The 11,104-nt window shown below is 32.1% G+C and overlaps 1 pseudogene; it reads left to right on the top strand.

Annotated features, from left to right (window-relative positions):
- Positions 1-436: 436 nt before the first annotated feature.
- On the top strand, positions 437-6,203 carry LOC127136873 (uncharacterized; annotated as a pseudogene).
- Positions 6,204-11,104: the final 4,901 nt, after the last annotated feature.

Here is an 11,104-nt window from a genome sequence, read left to right as displayed (position 1 = left end):
GCCAATTATTTTGGAGGGAACAGACGAATTTTCGTACCAAATATATATATATATATATATATATATATATATATATATATATATATATATATATATATATAATGGAAATGATTCATTCTTAACATGTACCTTATATATTATATATTAGCATTTCAAGTATTGTTCCAAATTCAAGAAATGAACTTATCATGTTGAATGAGGAAAAGCTGTAAGAAAACTTTATTCAAATAAAGTCATGGCAATGTAAGTTATGTTTTTTATCAGGTGAACATTTGATATTTTTATTCACTATAAAATTATATATCTTTTGTTTTATTTATAATGATGAAGATATATAATATCTGTTATATATGTGTAATTTTTTCAGATGTATGATCAAGTATGATCATTTTGAATTATAGAGCCTGAGTGAGTACTATAATAGAAAATATTCAAAATGGTAGATGAAGAAGTACATTTTAAAACTATTTTGAGGAGGAAGAATGCTGCAAAAGCCAGAATTTATAGAAAGAGTGTTATTGATGACAAGAAATCTAAGAGGTTGAAAACTGCTCTAAAAGAAAACGGTACATTTGATAAAAGACGCGGCAATGACTCAACAGCTTTGAGGATACCACTATCAGAACTTTCGCCAAACATACTAAATGACGGTCGTGGTATAGCCAACGTTGAAGTAAGTCGTCAACTTCATTCGTCCTTAAAGACTAAGCCAAGTACCAATAATAATATCAGATCAAAAAGGATATCAAACAGAAACATTACCAAATTAGGAGTTAACTTATCTAAGAGGTTTGACAATACATTTGCTACAACAACATCAAACCAAGATCCAATACCAGAATTGCAACTCAATGAGCTTTTTGCATCTGATAGTGGAGACGATAATATGAATGATGAATCTGACGGTATATTCTTAATTATTTTTCATTTGAGTTAATTTGTTTATGATATGTCATAGAATATTACAATATTCTTAACACAATAAATGTTATGTCAAAATGTTACAGTTCAGCGACAAATTCAAGTTTTGATGAAGAAGAAATGTCTAATGGAACAGATGCTATGGAAACTTTTGAAATTACATCAGGTATTTTAAAATGATTTACTATAAATAATATTTTATTATTATGAAATACAACTCATTTAACATATGAATTAAATACTATTGATGATCAGGAGGGTATTATGATATAGGGGATCCTGTCATTGAATGTCAATATTGTGGTGCAAATATGTGGTATTCGGAAAGGAAAAACAAATGTCGTCATGCGTCCAATCCTAAATTTTCCATGTGTTGTGGATCAGGAAAAGTTCAGTTACCTTTGTTAAAACCCGCTCCTAAAGTTCTACAACATCTGTTGTTTGACAATGAATCATGTGAATCAAAAAATTTCCAACAACAAATTCGAATGTACAACGTTATGTTTGCATTTACATTTCCCGGTGCGAAAGTGGACAATCGATTTAACAACGGTAGATGCCCTCCCAATTTTCGTATCCAAGGTCAATCATGTCACCGAATAGGAAGCATGTTACCGATGCCAGGTCAAAATCCATGATTTGCACAACTATATGTTTATGACACTGAGAATGAAATTGAAAACAGAATGCATGGATTCAGGTTAGATATCTATTATTTTCCAAACTTTAAATTTATTTATTTAAGAAACTTGCAATAAATTGTTTCAACTCTTTTCATTATAGGTCAAAAAGTGGAGTTGATGTTAATATTGTGAGAAAACTATCTGAAATGTTATATGAACATAATGTTCATGCACAATCATTTCGCATGGCAAGGGACAAACTTTGTGAAGAAGGTGTTTCTGATTTAAAACTTCGTTTAATATCTGAACGAAGAAATGATGGAAGGATATATAATCAACCAACTGTATCCGAAGTAGCTGCTTTAATTGTTGGAGATGTCGACACTGCAGAAAAAAGAGACATTATAGTGCAAAAACAATGTGGCGAACTTCAAAGGATAGATGAGTATCATACCAGTTATTTAGGATATCAGTACCCATTATTATTTCCATATGGTGAGGATGGATATAGACCTAATGTGAGGCACCGTGATAAAGGGACAAATATTCGCCACTTCATAGACATAACACAGTCAGAACAGAACAATAAAGATATTCCTTAGGAAGAAGCAACAAAGCGAAATCGACTTACAATAAGAGAGTGGTTGGCCTTTAGAATTCAATCAAGATCTAATGAAACACAAACATTGTTGCGATCAAGGATACTTTATCAACAATTTTTGGTAGATGGTTTTACAATGATGGAATCAGAAAGACTTAGGTGGCTTCGAAAGAATCAGTCAAAACTGAGGGTTGGCAAGTATCACAATTTGAATGAATATAATTCAAATGGAGAAACGCACGGGTCAAACATAGGTAAGAGGGTTGTGCTACCTTCTTCATACGTTGGTAGTCGTAGATATATGGATCAACTATACTTTGACGGAATGGCAATATGCAGCTATGTCGGATTTCCAGATCTTTTCATTACATTCACATGTAACCCCAACTGGCCTGAAATTCAGCGTTTGCTTGGTTCTGTTCATCTAAAAGCATCAGATCGTCCTGACATCATTTCAAGAGTCTTTAAAATGAAATTTGATGAGCTTTTGTCTGATCTCACAAAGAAAAGTCTATTGGGGAAAGTTCTTGCATGTGAGTAACTTATTCCATATTCAATTAATCGTATTATTATTTTCAAATTTATCATTCGTGTGCTGACTATTGTATATATTTTATATATTTATTTTTATAGATATGTATACAATTGAGTTTCAAAAGAGAGGATTACCACATGCTCACATCTTAATTTTCCTCCATCCATCTAACAAATATCCAACTCCAAGTGATATTGATCGCATTATTTCAGCTGAAATACCTGACCAAGATACCAATGAAGAGTTGTATAATTTGGTTAAAACTCACATGATTCATGGCCCGTGTGGATTTGCAAATCGATCTTCACCGTGCATGAAAGATGGAAAATGTTCTAAATATTTTCCAAAACAGTTTCAGCCCGAAACAATTGTTGATCAAGATGGGTTTCCGGTATATAGAAGAAGGGACAATGGACATACAGTTCTTAAGAATGGAATTCACGTCGATAACCGGAATGTTGTTCCATACAATGCAAAGTTGTTGACAAAGTACCAAGCTCACATAAAGATGGAATGGTGCAATCAAAGTACATCGATTAAGTACTTATTCAAGTACATCAACAAAGGTTACGACAGAATCACCGCTGCCATTGTACCGAATGATGATGGAACTTCCAACCAGCCGCAGAATATTGATGAGATCAAACAGTATATTGATTGTAGGTACGTTTCTAATATATCACTTGAAATATGATGTCATGCAATTTATCTATTTCAACTAAAAGTGTGCAATTTTTCTTTACATGCATGGTGTAGAAAATTTTATATGTACACTGTTTTGACTATATGTGTTATAATAAAATTTATATATTTTGTCTACAATAATCATTCTATTAATTTTAAATCCATTGCCTTTCATTATATTATTTGTAGGTACGTTTCACCGAGTGAAGCATCTCGGAGGATATTCTCCTTTCCAATCCATGGTAGAAAACCAGCTGTTGAGAGACTGTACTTTCATTGTGAAGGTCAAAATTCGGTATATTACACTGATTTTGATCGTATCAATACAGTTCTGGAAAAACCAAGTGTAATTGAATCGATGTTTACATCATGGTTTGAAGCAAATTGCAAGTATCCTGAAGCACAAAATTTAACTTACAACAAATTTGTTTCAAAATTTGTTTATGTTAAGAAAAAAAGAGAATGGAAACCCCGTCAAAAAGGTTACACAATTGGTAGGCTTATATGGGTTCCTCCAACAACTGGAGAATTGTACTATCTTAGATTGATGCTCACACATGTCAAAGGCCCCCACAGTTATAATGATATAAAAGCAGTGAATAACGTAAAATATGATACTTTCTGGGATGCCTGTTTTGCTATGGGTTTTATCGGCGATGATAGAGAATTCATTGCAGCTATTAAAGAGGCAAATCATTGAGGTTCAGGTCAATATTTGAGATTACTATTTGTTCACATGTTATTATCAGGCAGCATTAACAGGCCAAGACATGTATGGAGTAAAACATGTCATCTCTTAGCTGATGGAATACTATATGCTCAACAGCGAATTGCAAACAATAGAGGTATTATGTTTCCTATATTGTGAATTTTTATTATATTTATTTGTTTGATTCTTAAAAGTAAATTTGTTTTATAGTTTACACTTATAATTACTATTGTATAAAGGTTTGAGGTTGTCGGATGAAGAGATAATGAATTTAACATTAATTGAGATTGAACGAAATCTTCAAAGGAAGAGCCGAAGTCTAAAGGAATTTGCTGGAATGCCTTATCCAAGTGGATATGTGGTTGAGCAGTTGGGAAATAAGCTCATATACGAAGAGCGGAGTTATAATCCAGCCGAACAATTGCAAGAATACAATAATTTGTTCTTAAATCTTACAGGTAAATATGTTAAATGTTTGTAAGTTTTGTCATAATTTTATAAAGTTAACTTTTAAAGTATGATTTTATCTTACAATTTTTTTAATGTATAATTAATTTATTCACTGCATGTTTGCTACGTATTTTTTTTAAATTAGATGAGCAAAGAGGTGTATTCAAGCGAATAATGGAAGCAGTAAACAATCAACAAGGAGGCGTATTTTTTTGTATGGATACGGTGGCACAGGGAAAACCTACATGTGGAGAACTCTAGCTTCCTACGTAAGATCAAAGAAACAAATTTGTTTAACTGTTGCTTCATCGGGCATAGCTTCACTACTACTTCCAGGAGGTCGAAGGACTCATTCAATGTTCAAGATTCCAATACCTACAATGGAGTCTTCTACATGTAATATCGACAAAGGTAGTGATCGTGCAGAGCTACTAAAAATGACAAAGTTGATAATTTGGGATGAAGCTCCAATGGCACACAGATTTTGTTTTGAAGCGTTTGATAAAACCCTTAAAGACATAATGGGGCGTTCCAATTGTTCTGACAAATTATTCGGAGGGAAAGTAATTGTATTTGGTGGAGATTTTCGGCAAATATTACCAGTTGTACCAAGGGGCAGCCGTTCAGATATAATACATTCTACAATAAATTCATCATACATCTGGGATCATTGTGTTGTGCTGAAGCTTACAAAGAACATGCGACTCCAACAAGTCGACAATACTTCAAGTACATCTGAATTAGAATTGTTTTCTAATTGGATATTAAAAGTTGGCGATGGGAAATTGGAAGAACCTAACGATGGTTACACGGATATTCCTATTCCAAATGATTTCTTAATTTCTAACTATGATGATCCACTAGAAGCCATTGTTAGTGAAACATATCCGAATTTTCTTAACAATTACAAGAATCCAGAATTTTTGCAATCAAGAGCTATATTGGCAGGAACAATTGAAACGGTTGACATCATAAATCAATACGTTTTGGGATTCATACCAGGTATGCGTTATCCATTGTAAACATATTTATAGATACATTCATATATTTATATGTACTAACATAAATTTATAATAATAAAATTTCAAAAATTTCCCCAAAGGTGAAGAAAAGGAATATTTAAGTTCAGATTCTGTAGACACTTTTGACGGTGAAGGAAATGAAGCTTTTGATGTTTTGACCCCGGAATTTTTGAATACACTTACAACTTCCGGTCTACCTAACCACAAGATTAAATTGAAGATTGGGACCCCTATTATGTTGCTTCGAAACATTGATCAACCTGAAGGTCTCTGCAATGGAACAAGGCTTATAGTTACAAGATTGGCAAACCACGTTATCGAGGCAAAGATTATATCTGGAAAGAATATTTGAGGGGTTATCTATATTCCAAGAATGGATATGACTCCAACACAATCTCCGTGGCCATTCAAAATGACTAGAAGGCAATTTCCCATAACTATATGTTATGCTATGACAATTAACAAATCTCAAGGTCAGTCATTGGATTATGTTGGATTGTATTTGCCTAGAAGTGTATTTAGTCATGGTCAACTATATGTTGCAATATCAAGGGTCAAAAGCAAAAAAGGACTTAAGATATTAATCCATGACAAGGATAACCATCCATTGAATTCTACAACAAACGTCGTGTTCAAAGAAGTTTTTGAAAACTTATAGAACGTAAGTTTTTCATTAGTTATATTATATCAACAAATGTCGTTGTTTATTATTAGAATTTTATTGAATGAGTTGTATAAAATATACATTATTTTTTAACATTTGTTTATATGGATGTAATTGTTTTTTACAGGGTAATGAATCATCACTTCCTAAAAGGTTGCAGGCAGGTTTTGTATAAACCCAGTTTTTTAAGGACCAAAGAATTGTACGAAGTTAAATCATTTTTGTTGCTGGACTTATTTCTCACAATTTTAACTAAAATTGTGAACCTTTTGTTTCAATATCTTTTGTTGCATTAAACCTTACTGTATCAATTGCAATTAATTTCAACGTTTGGTAGTATTCATTAATATATTTTAAAACAAATGAGGTTCTGGTATTTCTTTTACATGGTTTATGTATTTTGGTTAAATAATCATTTATTATGAAGGTTAATATTTGCGCTTTTATACCTCAAATTAGTAACAGATTGGAAAATTTCATCCATTACTAAATAAATATATTTTTATTTCTTATGTCCAAAATCTCAATGATAAATGGAATGTTTATTCATAACATTAACAATGGAATGTTTATTATATATCAATATACCAATAAATTGTAAAAATATTTTTGTATTATATTTTTTGATTATTTCCTTAATATAGTATACAAAAAAATTAAGCAAATTATATTACTATAAATTAATAATGTTTTACTTTATTATGTCCCAAACTGGAAAAAGTTATTTGTGGAAATTTTTTGAACTCATTTATTGATCATTTAACATCCATTACATTAAAAAAAACTCTTATGCAATAAATTTGTGTACGTTGATCCAACCATATATATATATATATATATATATATATATATATATATATATATATATATATATATATATATATATATATATATATATATATATATATATATATATATATATATATATATATATATATATATATATATATATATATATATATATATATATATATATAAACAAAAATATATTATATTTTAATTTTTTTAAAATAAATTATTACACTTGCGCGACCCGTGCGAACGCACGGGTCCTTTACTAGTTTTGTTCATAAGAGATCACATGCTTTAGGTTCTTTAACTAAGGATAAGATGTACATGCTTTAGGTCTTCATAAACATACCTGTTCATAGGCCCTCAAGCATGAGACATGTAAGGGTAAAGTGATTAAGTCAAAATAAATTACAATTCACAATTCCTCGAGTACAAGGCATATAAAGGGTTGAAGTGGTTGAAGGAGAAAACATATCAATCCAAATTCCCTAGAGTTTGAGGTCTAAAAGGGAAAAGGCTTAATAACTCGTCTTTGATATAACATTTAAGGATTGTATATATATCCCCTTTAATCTAGTATCAAAATTATATCACAATATGGTTTAAAGAAACATGTCATTTCTTGAGGTTAACATCCTGGTCTCGCCTTAGCGGGCACCTCTTCAGTGAGAAATATGGAATACAACTTACCATCGAAGATATAAAGCAATGTGGGGAGCTTGACATTATAATTCGACGAGTACCTTAACTCACCTACACTTATTTAAGTCTTCTCTTAGCATTTCATGAGACACAAAGCGAGTGGACTGAGGTCCATGCTATCTAAATTTTTTATTCTTGGTGTTTTGGTGAGTAAATCACAACCTAGAAAGTTTATTCACCCTACTATAAGTGATATAAAATACTTTACTTGGTGAATACATGTCAACTCAATGAGTTCATTTAGATGGTCTAACATATTGGCCGAAATTGTTATCGAGTTCATCGTCATTCTTATTGAAAAATAAGCAAATTTATATTGCCGTAGAATTTTGTTGTCATAGTGAAGGTCGGGTGACTTTATCTCGACTGTCATATTAAAGATTGAAAAAGAGATTTATTATGAAGTCAAAGATCAAATGTGTTCAATCATGTTATTAATGTAGTTTGCTTAATTAACTTCATTCATAGTGTTTCGTTTGTCAAATTTACTTAAGTATAGAGTTTATATATCCCGCATACAAGAGTTCCAGTGATTTTGAATGATGTTGTTTGCTTTTTATTAACTTTTCATTAGCGAAATGAATATATATTACGTCAGAGCAATTTTTCCCTTGTTGGGATTAATATGACATGTCCCTCGTAGAATGCAATGATACCACTATGGGTGCAATGATACCTTGAAGGTTGTAATGATACCAATATATGTGGATTTATACCATAATAGGTACAATGATATCCAAGAGAGTGCAAAAATACCGCAAAATCTTGTGCTTGATTCATTTTGATATCTCTCATCCTTTAATTGGTGATTCATCAATTTAGTATGTGATAACCCGAATATATTGACCATTATGACTCACCAAATTTATTTATAATCATACACTATGATCAACTTATTGTCTTTGTTAGTAAAATATTAATATCACATAGAAAGTAAGGATTTATTCAATTTCAAAAATGACATTGTTAGACTTTTTTTTATTGCTCACTATATTGAATCTTTCTTGAATGAATTTCAAACAAGTACATAATCCAAAACCTTAGTTCATGTTTGTAATGAGCACCCAAATTAAACCACCTTTGATCAACACATCAACTTGGCAAATTCTGACCACAATAGAAAATTTGAAGAAAAAAAAGGAGCATTTTCTTTGTCATCGATAAAAATGCTTCAGTTGATGTTATTATATCAAGCAAGCAATGAAATTGAAGGAAAAAAGATAATGCAGATTTTGTATATCCATCTTGGCCAAACATTATTTTCCCATTAAAAGTCCAACTAAAAAATGAATATAAACAAAATTGAAGCATCAAATTATATTTTATGCATTCTGGAGCTAAAAAATGCAAATCTATGTTATCAAACTGAGAAGTTGTACATAACATACTACCCTTAGGAACTTATATAACACAACACTATTTTTCTTTACCTTAAAAGTCTAAACAATTTCAAAATTGAAACTAATTTTAAAACATATAAAAAACATCTACCTAATTTTGCGGGTTAGCATTGTATGTTAGGCTACATTCTTTTTCTTCAACGTCAATCTGGCATGTAGTTGAATAAGAAAATTTAAACACATCATAAGTTGAATTGTGATATTCAATTTAAAAATTGATTTATAAAAATGTTTTTATTTAAAATTATTTATGTTAGAAGATAAATATAAATAGAAAAAAATAGTAAAATAACAGAATTGAGAAGAGACAGGGAGATAAGATGCAAAATAAAATAAATAATATAAATAAAAGAGACAAGGAAATAAAAATCATATCATAGATTTATCACGATTCAACCTAAACCACGTGGCATACTCTTTTCCACAAGAGTTTTCCCTTGAGATTCCAATAAAACAAGCTTGAGCTTTTGTATATGATTAACCAAATAACCTTTAACAAACAACTTGACATTTCACACATGATACAATACATGGTGGATATGGAGGGCCCTAGTTGGTTAAAATATGGTCGCCCTATGATCATATTATACGATGAAGACACATTAATGACTAAATATCTTACTTTGACTTGATTTACATTTTCCTCCACCCCAAAAATAGTCTTCAATATTATGTACCCTTTTGCCTAAAATGGCTCACACGAGAATCCTACCAAAGATCCTTGAAAGGGTTTAAGATCATTCAACTCCAAGTAAAATCTATAAATGCATCCTAGTATGTGATGTCTATGGAGCTCCCTTGATCAATTAGTACCCTTTTGATTTTCCAATCATCACATCAAATAGAAACCACCATGGGGTTGTTATTATGAGGATGAATGGAGATTGTGTCTTCCTTGGGGAAGTTTATCTTGGCCTCTACGTCGATATTTCCACCTGTCTGGTGACTAATCGGGGGACTGCGATGACCAGGATTTGGTGGGCATATCTTTTTTTGGGTGGAATTGGTTTCTTTACCAATTGTAAATTATCATGCAATGGTGTTAAGTGTATGGCATACAATCTGATCACCCTCTTTCTCGCTTGGCTCCCTTACCTGACTAGTTCGTGGATTCTCGCGACATTCACACCCTTGGGAATCATACCCTCTTAATTCTCTATCGGAGTTACGTTTTACATATTTCTTCAAATGTCCTTCTTGGATAAGGTGTTTTATCTCCTTCTTGAGTTGCAGGCAGTCCTTGGTACGCTGTCCTTTGATTTGTGGAACTTACACCAACTATTAAGTTCTGGTCCCATGATGTGTTCCTTCGGTGTTGGTGGTTAGGGGGTATCATTCATACGAAGGACTTTGCACCATATTTTTTCTCGATTGTTCAGAGGCGTAAAGCTCTCCACAAGCTTTCCATTTTACTTAAGGTGGTTATGTCTTTAATAGGCAGTGTTTGTTGGCTCCTTCGCGAGCTTTTAATCTCGGAAGTGTGCTTATTTGCATCACTGGCCTTCTTCTTAATATTACTCTCCTCACCCTTGATGTAACATTTTACTCGTGTCACTACCTCAACCAAGGTATCTTATGGTCTTTAGAGGAGGAATTCATTGAAACGTCCTGCCTTGAGACCATTCTGAAATGCTCATACGAACATTTTTTATTGGGATGAATCACCTTGGTAGTGGTTCGTTGAAGTGGTGAAATACTCTCTTAGTGAATCTGATGAACCCTGGCATATGTTGAATAGGTTGGTGGTGGTTAGCTTTCGATGCCTACTTGTGACGAATTGGTGGACTAATTTCTTCGCCAGGTTTTAGTAGCTAGTGACGGAGAGTCTGGAGAGGTTTGTATACCATCTCAGGGAGTGTACCTAGAGGTTCTAGACAAGATATTTCACTTCAAAAGTTCATGTACTCCGATGATAGACATCTAACTGTTTATGAAGGCCATGTGCTCATACAAGATGTTATGTCTATCGAACTTAGCCAACGATGGCGGCTTGAAGCTCTC

The sequence above is a fragment of the Lathyrus oleraceus genome, chromosome 4, assembly GCF_024323335.1.
Source record: "Lathyrus oleraceus cultivar Zhongwan6 chromosome 4, CAAS_Psat_ZW6_1.0, whole genome shotgun sequence".
NCBI classification, from domain to species: Eukaryota; Viridiplantae; Streptophyta; class Magnoliopsida; order Fabales; family Fabaceae; genus Lathyrus; species Lathyrus oleraceus.
The sequence above is the reverse complement of the archived record's forward strand: the minus strand, read 5'-3'. Positions and strand labels throughout refer to the sequence as shown.